The sequence below is a fragment of the Notolepis coatsorum genome (genome assembly GCF_963971535.1).
Source record: "Notolepis coatsorum genome assembly, chromosome: 13".
Classification (NCBI taxonomy): domain Eukaryota; kingdom Metazoa; phylum Chordata; class Actinopteri; order Aulopiformes; family Paralepididae; genus Notolepis; species Notolepis coatsorum.
In genome coordinates this window covers 70902019-70917943 of record NC_140177.1, presented here as the reverse complement: position 1 = coordinate 70917943, position 15925 = coordinate 70902019, and the positions used below count along the sequence as shown (strand labels likewise).

The 15925-nt window shown below is 46.4% G+C and overlaps 1 protein-coding gene across 1 annotated transcript in view; it reads right to left on the bottom strand.

The window, feature by feature from the left end:
- Positions 1-13071, bottom strand: part of ripk3 (receptor-interacting serine-threonine kinase 3) — a 74476-nt gene extending 61405 nt beyond the window's left edge. Inside the window, exon 1 of the mRNA XM_084327236.1 lies at positions 12943-13071. The gene's annotated coding sequence lies outside the window, so the exon portion shown is untranslated. The remainder of the gene's footprint in view (positions 1-12942) is intronic.
- Positions 13072-15925: the final 2854 nt, after the last annotated feature.

Genomic DNA, 15925 nt, shown 5'->3' with positions numbered 1-15925 from the left:
ACCCATCGGCCAGGATTACAACAGGCACATTCATCTCCGATATCTTTCCGGTATCACGCTCAGCCAGACAGGGTTGCCCTCTTAGTCCCGGACTATTCGATCTATCATTAGAACCTTTAGCACAATTTATAAGACAATCCCAACACATAGAACCAATAGTAATCAAGGGCACACATCTTAAAATTAGTTTATATGCGGACGACGTAATATTGTTCATGCAAAACCCCAACAACACATTGCCGCATATACTCAAGTTGATAGAAAACTTTGGTGATTTATCGGGATTTAAAATAAATTGGCCTAAGTCGGCTTTTCTTCCTCTTAACACCAGTGCAAAAAAAGACACAACCCTCCCAGGTGCGATACCCATGGTCAAACATTTCAGATGCTTGGGTGTGGAAATATTTCCCACCATAAGACAAACGGTGAAGCACAATTACACAAAAATACAGAACAAAATCAAAGACGACCTGGACAGGTGGGCAAAACTTAAAAACTCAGTACAGGCAAGGGTATCAATAGTTAAGATGGATGTATTACCAAGAATCAATTTCTTCAGCTCAATGCTTCCGTTACCTCCTCCAGAGGGCTACTGGAAAAGATTACAAACCTCCACATACAAATTTATTTGGAATAACAAACCACCTCGCATAAAAAGATCCACCGCACAGAGAAATAAAGCAGACGGTGGCATGGCAGTCCCAGATTTTTTACAATATTTTAAGGCCTTCACATTAAGACCAGTGAAGATATGGTTTGACCCCCAGGCTTTGGTATCTTGGAGAGAATTAGAAGAAAACATGGTAGCCCCACAGAGACTGAAAGACATAGCACACACTAAACTTTCAATCAAGCATTGTGAGCGAGAATTTGGCCCAATAATTACCCATGCAATCAGAACATGGCGGGAAACACAAAAGAAATATCCTAACCCTCAAGAATGGCATAATCACACTCCCATATTCAATAACAATGCACTCTTAATGGGAAAACGACCTATAAGATTCCCTATATGGGAAGAGAAAGGCATACACTCATTAGGGGATATTTTTAATAACAAGGGCCTCTGTAGTTATGTCGAAATATGCATAAAGTTTAACCTCACCGAGTCCACATGGCTTTTTTACATACAGTTACGACTTTGTATGAGATCTCACGGTGTTCCATTACTCGTACCAATTGAACACCACAGATACCACAAATTTTTCTATGAAAGAGATACATTGGGAGGTTTTGTATCAAGTTTTTATTATCAATTACTAACGTCCTCGTATGAAACCCTTCAAATAGACACTGTCTGGAGGAGGGATATACCAGACCTGGAATATGACTTTGATTGGCAAGGAGCCTGGGCAAATGTCCGACTTACATCAAGGAACCCGGATCATCAACAAATCATTCTGAACTATATTCACAGGACATACTTGACTCCTATAAGGCTGTGCAAAATGGGGCTTATACAAGACTCCAAATGCTCCCAATGTACAAATGGGGACGAAGGAACATTTATGCACATGTATTGGGACTGCCCACCAGTTAAGGCATTCTGGAAAGATGTGTCCCAACAATTATCAACACTCGTATTTTGGAATATACCTGTACACCCCGCGGTATTACTATTGAATGATGTTTTTGAGTTTGCAGTGAATCCACAACTAAAAAGATTGGTTTTATCGGGTATCACAGTAGCTAAAAAACTGATCGCATCACGTTGGTTTCAACCGGAAAAAATGTGCCGAAAAGTGTGGTTTCTTACATATCTTGATGTGATATATCAAGAAATATCTACAGCAAGAATTCTGGGGCTCAATGAATCCAAAATGTCAATGTGGTTAGAAGTGGTGGAGAGAATAAAAGCTAGCTTATAATGGTGGTGTCTGGTTAGGAGTGAGGGATAATGGAGGTACTATCCAAGAGGGGGTCCGGGAGGGGGGGGTTTGAGCTGGAGCATATGTGTGTAGGGTTTTAGAAAATAGGTATTAGGGGTATATTATATACTAACATTTATATAATTGTAATTTCGCTGGATATACACTGTATACGGCTAAAATGTTATTATAGACTATTTTTGTTTTATCCTGTTTCTGTACTTGCATATATTATAACCACCTTTACTGAAAGTTTCATTATGCATTGTGTGTTGAGTACTGACTTTTAATAATTTTTTGTTTTGCAATAATAAAAAATATATAAAAAAAAAATATATATATATATATATATTCGGTTTAATCTGACCCTTTGTAACAGCCGCCTCCTAATTAGTCTGCACCTAATTAGATAAGCAGAGACAGATTAACCGCACTGTCCACTACTCAATGTCCGTTGTGAGGAGTAGGGCAATTCACAAAGTCAGGGGGTCATGGTCGTCATCAAGAGAGTCGGGGAGCCTTGGCAACTCTATCAGCCTCGCCACGGGTCGGGTGTATGTCCGCCCCTGGACGAGCACTTCTGCCGCTCTGACCTTTCTGTCGGCACCAGTGATCACTTTGCTTATGCGGCCGGCCGGCCACATAGCTTGGGGTAGTGACTGGTCGATAATCATGACGACTGTGCCCTCCGTCAAATTGTCTCTTTCTTTTACCCATTTCTGGCGGGTCTGTAGAGACGGTAGATAGTGGAGGAGGAAACTGTTCCAAAACTTGTCAGCCAATACTTGACTGTACCTCCACATTCTTCGTCCGTTCGCTTCCTCAGGTCTGTACACTGTCTGTGGGAGCGCAGGGTCCAGCCGCCCCATCAAGAGTGTTGGGGGTGACTGGGTCGACATCTGCTACATCACTTGAGACGTAACCGAGGAGCTTTGAGTTCAATACTCCCTCGATCTCCGTGAGGACTGTCGTGAGGACTTCTTCCGCCACGGTCTGGGCCCCAAGCACGGCGTACAGGGCTGTCTTTATTGAACGTACTTCTCGTTCCCAAGTTCCACCGAAGTGAGGTGCATTCGGGGGGTTAAACTGGAAATCAATCTGAGAGGGAGCGAGGTGGGTCTTAAGTTCTGGGCCCATAGCTTGGAAGCTCTCTCTCAGCTCTCTTTCTCCGCCTTTGAAGTTTGTCCCGTGATCAGACAATAATATAGACGGTTTTCCTTTCCGCGCTGTGAATCTCCGGAAGGCCATAAGGAATGAGTCCGTACTCATGGTTGGAAGGAGTTCTATGTGTATCGCTCGGGTGGTCATGCATTTGAATACAATACCCCACCGTTTCTCCGTCCCTCTTCCTTTCTTCACATACAGCGGGCCGAAACAGTCCATACTGGTGGAGTGAAAGGCTTGTCGCCGAGTCGGAGGCGACAGGGGGGTAGGTCAGCCATCCGGGGTATACTGGGCTGTGCTCGCCACTTACGACAGTCTAGACAGGTCCGCTGGAAGCGTCGTACTGCTTCTCTTCCTTGCAGTATCCAATAGCGACGTCTGATCTCAGCGAAGACTCTCTCTGCCCCGGCGTGGTGCACGTCCTCGTCGTATTTCTTTATGATGAGCTCTGTGACCTTGTGTCGGCTGTTTAAGACTATCGGGAACTTGACGTCATCCGTTAAGTCTGGGGCCCTCCTCAGACGACCACCCACTCTGATGAGATTATGGGCGTCGCTCTCAGGGGCCAAGTGGAGCAGTCTGCTGTCTGACGGGACTGGCTTTGATCCCTGCAGACAGTCTAGCTCGTCGGGAAACGAGTCTCTTTGGGCTCGCTGTAGCAGAAGGAGTTCTGCTTATTCGTAGTTAGCTGCATTAATGTCAGTAGTGGACGGAACCTCAGGGTGGTGCCACAGGAATGTCTTTAACTGCGCACTCTCAAGGGTGGGGCAGTCGTCTATGTTGGGATCTGTGGGGACTAGTGTGTGTGTCAACCCACAGAACATATATTTCTTCTTCTCTGCCTCCTCTTCACTCGCCTCCCGTGGGGTGGGTGTAGGCCACTCTTCTTTCGGGAGCTTGAGGAACTCGGGACCGTCACTATAGAGATTGTGACGTGTGAGGTCATCCAGGGACATTCCCCGTGTGATGACGTCGGCTGGGTTCTGCTTTGTGTCCACATACCTCCAGCATGCTGCTTCTGTTAAATCTTGGATCTCTGTGATTCTGACTCCCACGAAGACCTTGTATCTACACGAATCGGACTGGATCCATGTGAGTACGGTCATGGAGTCTGACCACAGGATTGTTCTTTGCACCGGGATGGTGAGTTCACGTTGGATTAACGTGGCGAGTTGCGCTCCTACTAGGGCTGCGCAGAGCTCTAGACGCGGGATAGATTGTTGCTTGCGGGGGGCTATTCTTGAGCGAGCCAGGATGAAGGCAGTATGTATTTCTCCTCCCTCCTCTCGGGCCCGCAAGTAGGCCACCGAACCGTAGGCTACTTCGGAGGTGTCGCTGAAGACGTGTAGGTCCATCTGACACGTCTCCGGCCTCACTGTGGGTGGGAAGTAGCTGCGGCGTATGTTGACACCTGGGAGCGAGCTGAGTTCTGTCTCCCACTCTCTCCATGTGGAAGCAAGGTGGTCGGGTATGGGGTCGTCCCAGCCCTGGTCCTTGTCCCATAGCGCTCGTACAATCATCTTTGCCCTGGTGGTGTAAGGTAGAATACATCCCAACGGGTCATATTGTCTGGCGAGTGTTCTGTATACACTCCGTCTTGTGGTCGGTAGTGAAATCGACCTTCCCTGCTCCTTGGTCAGGGGTGTGTGTCTATAATGGAGCGAGTCTGTTTTGAAGCGCCAGACTAGTCCTAATGTCATTTCTTGGGCTTCTCCTGGGATGGTCGCCATCCAGGTCTCGCTGCTTGCTGCCTTGTCCTCTGGGGAGAGGCTGCGCAATACTTGAGGGTCGCTGCTGGCCCACTGCCGGAGATCAAAGCCGCCTTTGATCAGAGAGGCGCGGAGCTTGAGTAGGAGGGCCTCGGCTTCTTCTGGCGTCGAGACGCTTTGCAGACAGTTGTCCACGTAGAAACTATTTCCTACACTTTGTCGGACCTCTTCATCAGCTGCTGGGTCCTCTGCGACGTGTTTTTGCAGTGCGAACGTAGCACAGCATGGGCTGCATGTGGTTCCGAAAGGGAGGACTTCCCATTGATAGATGGATGGTTGCTCATCCCCGATCCTCTCTCTCCATAAGAACCGCAGCAGGGGCTTATCCTCTTCCACTAGTCGCACCTGCAGGAACATCCCTTTGATGTCGCCGCTGATGGCCACCTTGTTCTGGCGGAAACGTAGCAACACGCCTAGTAGAGAGGGGCCGAGTGTTGGGCCGGGCAAGAGCTCTTTATTCAGATTTTGTGATCCGATCTGGTAGCTGCAGTTAAACACAATACGATCCTTGCCGTTGTGGTGGACCTTGTGGTGCGGCACGTACCATGATTCGGTCGTCTGATCGGCCTCTTTAATGTCAATTCTCTTTATGTGTCCCGCTGTGATTAGCTTGTCAATCTCAGCGCGGTACACAGTAGCTTGAGCGGGGTCTCTGGCTAGGCGCCGCTCTGTGTTCAATAGATACCGCTCCGTCGCTTCTTTTGGGGCGTGGAAGGTAGGCATACCCTCTCGCCTCAGGAGTGGAGTTGCGTATCTCATCACTCCGTTGACTTTGACTCTCTTTGTCCCCTGCTCGAGGAGGGCTATGGTCTTCCTTGGAACGAATGTGTTTCTTTTCGTTCTTAAAGGGCATTGTCTCTAGTGTCCATAGCCTCTCGATGTGCTGTAAGAGGGCGGTGTCTTCTTCTGTCACTCTGGAGTGGAGGCAGCGAGTGGCTGCTGTTCGGTTGGGAGACCTGGAGAGGGGGCCTTGTAGTGTCCATCCTAGGCGGGTCTCGACTGCTGCAGGACAGCCTCTGGGCCCAGTGTGGACCCGGTCCATCGGGACGATGAGGTGTGCGTGGTCGGATCCTATCAGCAGGGTCGGGGTGGCGCCGTCTATGAGAGGTATAGGTAGTTGACGCAGGTGCACGTATTTGTCCATCAGCTTGGCGATGGGGTAGGTGTACCGTGACAAGCCTATGTCTTGGCTGGTGAAAGCGTTAGTGATCCTATACCGTCTCTCTGGCTGCCCGCTTGCTGCGATAGTGAAGGAGACGTTCTCACCCTTGATCGTCTTCAGGTCTCTTCTTATAGTCCGAATCGCCATCGTTTCTTCGCTCCCCCGCAGCCCCAGCTGGGCCGCAGCGGATGCGAGGAGGAGGGTCTTTTCTGACCCGTCGTCAAGGACGGCGTAGGTGTCCATGACCTTGTCCTCGTAGCTCAATGTTACGCGGACCACCTTCAAGAGCACCCGGGCGCCCCCGCTGCTGGCGGGGTCAATGTACATAACACTTGCCTTTGTGCTGCTTGAGGGTGCGGGCTTTCTTCTGTTACTGTCATGGAAAACGTCCAAGTGGGCTCCGTCACACCGACTACACCTCTTCTTTAAGCGGCACTCGGCTGCCATGTGACTGCGCGCACAGCGGTAACAGCGGCGGTTGGACTTTATCCATTGACTCACCTCGTCGGCGGTCATCTTCTTGAACGTGTCACAGTGTGACAGCCAGTGTTCCTTTTCGCAGTACTGGCATACAATCTTCCACTTCTCTTTCGTCGAGGGGGTGCTGTGGTTCTTGTTACGCGGTACTGATTCGGCTTGGTGCATGACGGTCACCAGCCTGCGGTTATCGTTTGATCTCCTAGGTCCCTCTCTGGAGCTTGGTACGCTCCGCACGAACGTATCCAGTCGTAGGCTGCTGACTTCTCTCGCCAGGAAGTCGGCCAGGTCTAGGAGGGATGGCTCGGGACGGTTGGGATCACGGTGGTCTCTTTGCCGCCTGAAGCGCTCTTGTCGGGCGGGCGGGAGCTTCTCTAATATTCTTTCAACATTAGAGTTCGCGTACAGTTCGTGCCTACCCTTTTCCTTTTGTGCCCCCAGCATCCCTACCAGGGATTGTACCTTGATAGAGAGGTCATCTAATGAGCGATTGTCTGTGGCTGGGGGTAGACGGTCAATATTCCTTATCTCTTGTATTACGTAGTCCCATATGCGTCCATAACGTTGGTCGAGGGCTGCTAGAGCCGCGGTGTATGGGGTACTTGAGTTGGAATATGCCAGCGCTATATTATGCGCTCTGGGCACCTTCAGGTGCTTGAGTAGGATAGCATACTTGTACGTCTCATCGGGGACATCGGACATCATTGTCTCTAAGCACATTCGTAGCTCTGTGTACTGTGCTCTGTTCTCGTGTGTGAAGTCCGGGAACGTCGGTGTGCCAAGGTACGATGCCATGGATGGCTGGCCCATCGATGAGCGTTGGGGGAGAGGCCTCCTAGGCGAGTCTCCCCTTCCGTGTCGTTGTGGGCTGGTACCTGGTGGGTACCAAGGCCCGGGTACCCAGGTGCTGTTCCTCGGGGCTGGTCGTGCGTCAAGCTCACCCTTGAGTTGAGTCGGGGGTCTGTAACGCAGGGCCTCGGGGGTAAAGTCTGGGCTGTACTGGACCTCCTGGTCCTGTGGAGTACGATGCTGCTGTTGGGCTTGACTTTCCTCCTCTTCCTCTTCTTCTTCCTCTGCCAGGTCTTCTAGATCCTGTAATCGTCTATTTAGTCTCTCGGCGGCGTAGGCCGGTTCTTCCCTGTTGCTGGGTCTCGCATGGACCGGTCGGGGAGGAGGTTCGGAGACGTGTATAGGCTCTTTCTGTTGGCCGGGCTCCGGGTCGCTTGATCGGGTAGGGGAGGGTGCCCTAGACCCTTGTCTTGACGAGGCCCTGGAGCTCCGTGCGGAGGGAGGGGGGGTTGCCCTGGCTATCAGTTGCTCCATTATCTGCGCTTGTAATCGGTCGCGCTCGGCTTCGCGCTTGATGTGAGCGAGGTCGCGCTCTGCTTCGCGCTGGGCTTGGGCTGCGTCGCGCTGTGCATTGGCGGCTTCGCGCTGTGCATCGGCGGCGGCGCGCTGGGCTTCGGCGCGGTCTCTTTCAATATTCTCTTCCGTCTGGAGGCGTCTGGTCTCCAGGCGTATGCGGTCGTCTTCACTCCTTTGCTGCGCCTGGAAGCGCTCTCGCTGGGTCGCAGAGTGTTCGCGTTCACTAAGGGCTTGCGCTTGGAGTTGCGCGTGGAAGCGTTCTCTTTGGTCTGCAGATTGTTCGCGCTCACTCAGTTGTTGAGCCTGCAGGCGGTCTCTTTCCATGGTAGAGTGTTCGCGCTCACTTTGGTGTTGCGTGCGGAGGCGCTCTTGTTCCATGGAAGAATGTTCGCGCTCGCTAAGCGTCTGTGCTTGGAGTCGATCGCGTTCAGTGGAGGCTGCCAGGGTGGCGATAAATGCCTGCGCCAGCATCTTGTCCGCCTCGCTGGGGGAAGACACTGATGGAGGTGATCGGCTTCTGGCAGTGCTCGTTGGAGATCTGTTCTCCTGTCGCGCTCCGAGGAGGTCCATCTCCTGGGTGCGCGTCTCTTCTGGTGGTGGGTCGGGTTCCGTCCCTGGAGGGCTTTCTTTATCCTGGAGCTCTCCGGGGACTATCCCGTTGACGTTGTCGGGGGGTAAAGTCATGTCATGTCCCTCCTGGTCCCCCCCGTGAGCTTGGTCAGTTACGTTAGAACCCACTAGTGTCTCTACTGGCAGGGTCGCCTGGTCGGTAGGGTTTGACATACTTTTACTATCCGCTTTTTCCGCGTTTAACGTCTGTATAAAGCTAGGTAGTAGACTGGCAGCGTAGTCCTCTAGGTAAGGAGGTGGCTGCCGTCTGCGCTGCGGGCGATCTAGCTTAGGAGAACCGTTTGTGGAGTGTTCATCGCTGGCCATGTCAATATTAATATTATATTAATATTACGCTAATTACCATCCGGCTCGAAGGACCAATTGTAACTGAGGGGTACAATTCCCTGACTGTATTGAATAAGTATGGTATCATTAAACCACTACTGAGTTATGTACATTACTACTGGCCATACAGTACACATGTATATGAGATGAACACCCACACAATAACACGGCTTAACAAGAAAGTACTGTTTATAATATTTATTAGAAGAGCACCAAGATTATCTTACATTTATTAAGATTGAGAGTTGCGCTTGTAAGGCGAAGAATGTGCATGAATAGGTCAAGAGCGTAAATCCATGAGCATATTACGAAGGGGATAATTAATACCACCTGTAGCATAAGAATTATATATGGTACACTAGTAGGTCAGCTGGAGATACTAAGGGGGTTCCCTCCGGTTGTAAGCCAGCAGGGGAGAGGATTTGTCGGTAGCAAAAGTCTGGATCAACGAGGAATAAGGAGACTCCAGGTACAGGAGACGGTGCAATAATCCCTTGATCCGTAGACAAAGCAACAGCTATTCTCCGGTGTGCAGTGCCGCATGGAGGAAAGCTAGCCAGCCTCAGAGTCCTAGAGGCGGGCTTGACGGTGCTCCTCACAGGGTAAATCCCACACGGTAGTGGGGGTAGACGATTCTCTGCTCCAACAGCCACAGGACCAAAGCAATATAATCCAGCCGAAAAGGGATCTGTAGTCGTCGGTGTAGGTTATCCAGTGTACATATCCACACGGTCCTCGTCTAGGGCTCCTCGGATGACGGCACAAGGTTAGGCCGCCTAGCCTGGATAAGCACACTAGCTCGGTACGATGAAACGTTGGTAATGCTGGTCACAGTAGAACGGTAGCCGCACGATACACTATACATAATAGACTATTACTTAATAATAGAATAGGTCGAACTCGACGATACAGCGTTAAACTCTGACACTTCAGCTATCAATTCGCACGCGGTCTCAAGGCTCTATTTCGGGGCAAAACGGGCCCACTTCACAGCACGTTGTATCGTGGTGTGAGGCTTCAACTTGTTGGGGTAACACCTTTCGGGTAACTAACTGCTGTATCCACCTGCAACGTATTTATACGTAAGGTGAATAATCTAGTACCAGCCTTATTTCTGTCTCATATTACTGCGCAGAACCGGGCATGTTCAGGCATGTCTTAGCGGTGACTTTGAACTAGACATTGGGGGTATGGCCGTGGCGCCTGGGGGGTCGCTGTCCAATAGGAGAACGAATATTATGGTCTGGCCTGTACTAGGTAAAGGGATATTCCGTGTATATGTACAAAGAATATACAAGGGATATCAGACGATATACAAATACTATACAATATATCTCAAGTAATAAATATATATATTCGGTTTAATCTGACCCTTTGTAACACTGCTCATACCTTATTAAAAGCGTGGGGCAGGAGCAGTATGGATAACTTGGTTCTGCATGTATCGTGCTTCCATTCAAACAGACGACAACACACGTGAAGTCAAGTCTCACTCTCGTGAGACTTCCTCTCTAGATACTCTACCTGGCCAGGGTGCACCTATGCCTTCTACAACGCTGTTCGGTTTCCGGGTTCCTCTGATTGGCCACTAAGCCCACGTGACCCTACGCTAGCACGCCCCAGTTATCGCTTACGCCGCGCATGCGCATGAGCCGCGCCAAGCTCCTCAGCCTCCTCATATTTGCAAATGCATAAACTATATCTTAAATTATGGCTATGTGTCTAATATGGCCGTCGATTATCAATTGACAGAGCTCTCATATTTGCGAATGCATAAACTATATCTTAAATTATGGCTATGTGTCTAATATGGCCGTCGCTTATCAATGACTTGTTTTGTTTACATCAGGGTGAACGCTGTTGCGAATGACAGAGCTCTCATATTTGCGAATGCATAAACTATATTTTAAATTATGGCTATGTGTCTAATATGGCCGTCGCTTATCAATTACTTGTTTTGTTTACATCAGGGTGAACGCTGTTGTATTCGCAAATATGAGAGCCAGCAATACGCAGCTCCAGTTAACCTAATTTATACCGTAATGAATCATTAAAAAAATATACCGTTAACTGGAATATGTTGTTTCTTTACACATATGTTGGATTATGTAATTGGTTTGTCATGACAAACCAATAAAAAAACGCTACTTTACATCAGGGTGAACGCTGTTACGCTGCCACCACCCACTTCAATGACAGAGCTCTCATATTTGCGAATGCATAAACTATATCTTAAATTATGGCTATGTGTCTAATATGGCCGTTGCTTATCAATTGACAGAGCTCTCATATTTGCGAATGCAACAGCGTTCACCCTGATGTAAACAAAACAAGTCATTGATAAGCGACGGCCATATTAGACACATAGCCATAATTTAAGATATAGTTTATGCATTCGCAAATATGAGAGCTCTGTCATTGAAGTGGGTGGTGGCACCAACAGCGTTCACCCTGATGTAAAGTAGCGATTTTTTATTGGTTTGTCATGACAAACCTGATGTAAACAAAACAAGTCATTGATAAGCGACGGCCATATTAGACACATAGCCATAATTTAAGATATAGTTTATGCATTCGCAAATATGAGAGATCTGTCATTCGCAACAGCGTTCACCCTGATGTAAACAAAACAAGTCATTGATAAGCGACGGCCATATTAGACACATAGCCATAATTTAAGATATAGTTTATGCATTCGCAAATATGAGGAGGCTGAGGAGCTTGGCGCGGCTCATGCGCGGCGTAAGCGATAACTGGCGGCGATAAGGGGGGCGTGCTAGCGTAGGGTCACGTGGGCTTAGTGGCCAATCAGAGGAACCCGGAAACCGAACAGCGTTGTAGAAGGCATAGGCTCGGCCAGGGTACTCCTGGGTCCTAGTGCCCCCCCATGTTACACTATGTCATGCACATGTATTTTATATGTTAATACAATTGCATTTATCTTTAGTCCTAATTCTGTCACTGTTTGATGTCACAAAGAAGGGTGTATCCGAAAGCTGTCTACAACATTTGTAACATGTGATGAAAAAGTAAACAAATAATTAACTGTATTAGACATTTGTTAATGATGAATAGGCTTCACTTCAGATTGGCCCCCACAATAGCATCTGCAAATGATTTATAGATGTTTTATGAATGTCTTAACAAATCATTTGTTGAACATGAAAAAAAATTGAGATACAGTATGGTCGTTTTTTCATATCCATTTTTCAAAGCATCTACAAATGTGTTACTACACATTAAACAACATTATTTAATGATGAACAAATCAAGTACAAACAATGTTCATAATGAGGCGGCTTTGGCTCAGGGGTAGAGCGGGTCGTCCAATGATCGAAGGGTTGGTGGTTCCAATCCCGCTCAAGCCCATGTCCATCCCATTGCCGTTGTGTCCTTGGGCAAGACACTTAACTTGCCTCGTATGAATGTGTATGCATGTGAATGAATGTTGGTGGTGGTCGGAGGGGCCGTAGGCGATAATTATTCGCCACGCTTCCGTGAGTCTGCCTCAGGGCAGCTCTGGCTGCAATTGTAGCTTACCACCACCGGTATGACTGTGTATGAACGAATAATGGACTCTGTGAAGCGCTCTGGGTGTCATGAAGAGCGCTATATAAATCCAAGCCATTATTATTATTATAAATAATGTAGAACTAATCTGTAAATGTTATACAAATATAGTTATAAATGATTTAATAATCATTTATGAATGTATATAAATGGTTTGTTCATGATTAGTCCATTATCCACTAATGCGTTATAAATACCTTGTAAATGTTATACAAATATAGTTATAAATGATTTAATAATCATTTATGAATGTATATAAATGGTTTGTTCATGATTAGTTCATTATCTACAAATACCTTATAAATGCATTATAACAGGGTGTTATTATAAAGTGCTACCCAAAATGTAATACGTCTAATAGAAATAAAGGAGCATTGATTACACCTACTTTAGTTAATTCCTTAAATACTCAAGTGTTATCTCACAGGCTACAGCAGATGAAGTCAGAGAAAACACCAACGGTCAATAGTAGTATATAATAATAGTATAGTATTTATGTGTATCTACCCTCTGCACAGCACTTTGGTTGACATGTGTCATGTTTAAAGTGCTCTATAAATAAATCTGATTGATTGATTACCTTCTCTACCATTCAGCGGAAACAACTCACCCGCAGGAAGACAGGCATCTTCACCTTCAAGAGCAGCTGTCATTCAATTATGAATTAATTAAAAAGACTGGATAATCCCCTGTCAGTTCATTCAGCGAGTTGGTCTCACAAACCATCCATGAACACTGTTCATGCAGTTTTAAGCAGAAGTGAAATGATATTGCCCCAGTTAAAGCATTTCACTTCTGCTTCTTGGTGTACACAGCGAACAGACAAGTCAGCCAATCTAGTCTACCTGTGTGTTATGTGGTTTGCTGTTTGCTGACGACAGCTGTTCTCAAGCGATGAGAGGGCCTACCTGGGAGAGGTGGAGAACCTGGCGCTGTGTGGTGCCAGGAGAACAGCCTCTCCCTGAAAACGTCAACAAAACCAAATAACTGATTGTGGATTTTAGGAGGTCGGGGGGCTAGGGACTACAGCCCCCTCAGCATCTACGGGGCACCTGTTGAAAGAGTGAACAATTTCAAGTACCTCAGAGTCCACATATCCGAAGACTTGACATGGACCACACACATAGACATACAGTGTAGTGAAGAAGGCACGGCAGTGCTTCTACTTCCTTAGGCGCCTAAGGAAGTTCAAAGTGAGTCAGAGGATACTTTTAAGAATTTCTGCACAATAGAGAGCTGGTAACATCACCTCCTGGTTTGGGAATAGCACCGCACACGACCGCAGCAGACTGCAGAGTGGCCCGATCAGCCGAACGCACAATTGGAGTAGGGATCAGGGTGCGATCCACGGGGGAGCTGGGTGAGCCATAGCTCCCCTATGTCAGGCACCAGCTCCCCTGAAAACATGATTTGTGAATTTTTGGGGGGTCTCTAAATTACTGAAAATAAATGCTACTTTTGCCATGCATTTCTAATTTGTCTGTAATTTTCTGTATCATCATTGTGTATAATAATAAACGTATGCTATTTTGATGTATGATTAATGATTTGCGCACTAATTCACACACGTAATATGGCAACATGCATGCTATTCTTGCAATTACCATTCGGAGCGCGGTTACTGAAACTGATTGAATATATGACAGGATTCAAGAGGTTTATTTGTCACATACATGGGTCAATGACGTGACGCCTATTTTTTCTGTCCCACTGAATTTCTTACCTTAAAAAAAAACTTTAAAATTCATAAAAAGATTACATGTATCTCTAATACCTTCCCCATATACAGACCCACTCTAACTCCTCCAAACATTTGAGTTATTGGTAATTTTTCTGCTATCTGAAGTGTCAAATATCCATGTGGGGCGACCGTCCAGCATTGACTTCTATTTGGACAACAGGCTTAAAATCACTTTAAATCTATTTAAATATTTCCCTTGCCCTATTTGGCATAATTTCAAACATGTTTTGCATTCATTGACAAAATTATGAAGCATTTGCACATATACTTCCATCATAATATACAAACGAATGTTGTCCGCATATGTTAATTTTATGAAATATCATCTGGGGCTACCATCAAGAAAACACAATTGTGGGACTTTTATTTTGAAACCACCTCAAGGACAGGATGTTGCATCAGCCAGTCACATGTGAGGGACCCAGAGAAACAACTAGCAGGTTAGTAAGTCTCTTTCATATTGACAAATAAATCTCTTTTTTAACTGCTGTAATGTACTTGCCACTTTTGGATGTCTTGTGGGACGACCGCCCCAAAACTGTGAATAATACGTTTTATCTGAAAATCTATATTTTGATGATGAATTTGATAGTGACATGTGGTAAGAGCTAGCTAGTTTGGTTTCTGTAGCTAATGGTTAGCCTGTAATATTTGACTGACCTTAAAAACATCATCTGGGCGACCGAGTATCATGTGGGGCGACCACTGCTGAGTGTTTTAGATGATAGATATATGTCCTGTATTTGTAGTTTCTGTATATTTATATTTTATTCATGTTTTATATACATAAAGTTCTTTGTTTTAGCATAACTCTTTGTATACTTTAACATATATTTTTCAACATTTCTGTCATTTTTCATTCCTATTTAGGAATTAACGTTTCTTTTTGAGTATTGTATCATCTTATGAGAAATTTTAAAACGGTATAGCATGACATTCCATTTAGGTAATAGTACATGTATTAGTCATGTTTAACTAGTTTAACCTATTTTCTAGATGGCACAAACAAGCAAACAGAAGACTGCTCACTACAGACAGCGGGTCAATGCAGACTATCTTGCCAGGAAAAGAGAGAGGTAAAAAAAACTATAGGTAACATGCAGTATATCTTTCTCTGGTGTATTTCAAACTGTCATGTTAGTAGGATTAGGAATGACCTTTTCTGTAATATCTTGAACTTAAGTTTGTATGTAATTTAGCCCACCAGAATTAGTATCACATTATACACTATTGTTTCAGCAAGAAGAAAACAACAGGGCAAGATTCCATGTGAAGTCAGATGAGCTATCGGAGAGGGAGAAGGCTGCATCCAGAGGTTACAGGGAGAAGGAAAAAGATGGAAAAGGCAATGCTGGACCTGACACCACCATCCATGGAGAACACTCCACCAGTTCTGGCTGGTGTAGAAGTAGAGAAGAGCAGCAGGGCAAGCAAGATCCCCTACCTCTAAATGAGGATTTGAATCACTAACATTTACTTTGATTCTACAGTAGGTTTAACATCCCTTGAAACCATAGGTTATATAGGCTATCCAGCTCATGATCAACAGTGACATATTTCAACAATAGAGATGGCACCGCAACGAACGGCTGCCTGTCTGTGCGCTCCGTCGAGACTGTGTTTACTTTTGTTAATATTTATAGTTTTTAGAGTTTTGTTTGTACCAACTGTTGGTGCATTTAATGTATATGACCGTCAGTCACTCATAGACATTGGATTACGGGAAACTTACCAACTGGATTACTCACTGGACCAGCTTTCCGAACCGCAACAATGGCCTGAAGAAATTCTCCGGAGATTAGGACCAGATCCTTTGTTCCTTGATCCCAGGAAAAGAGGACCCAGACGACGA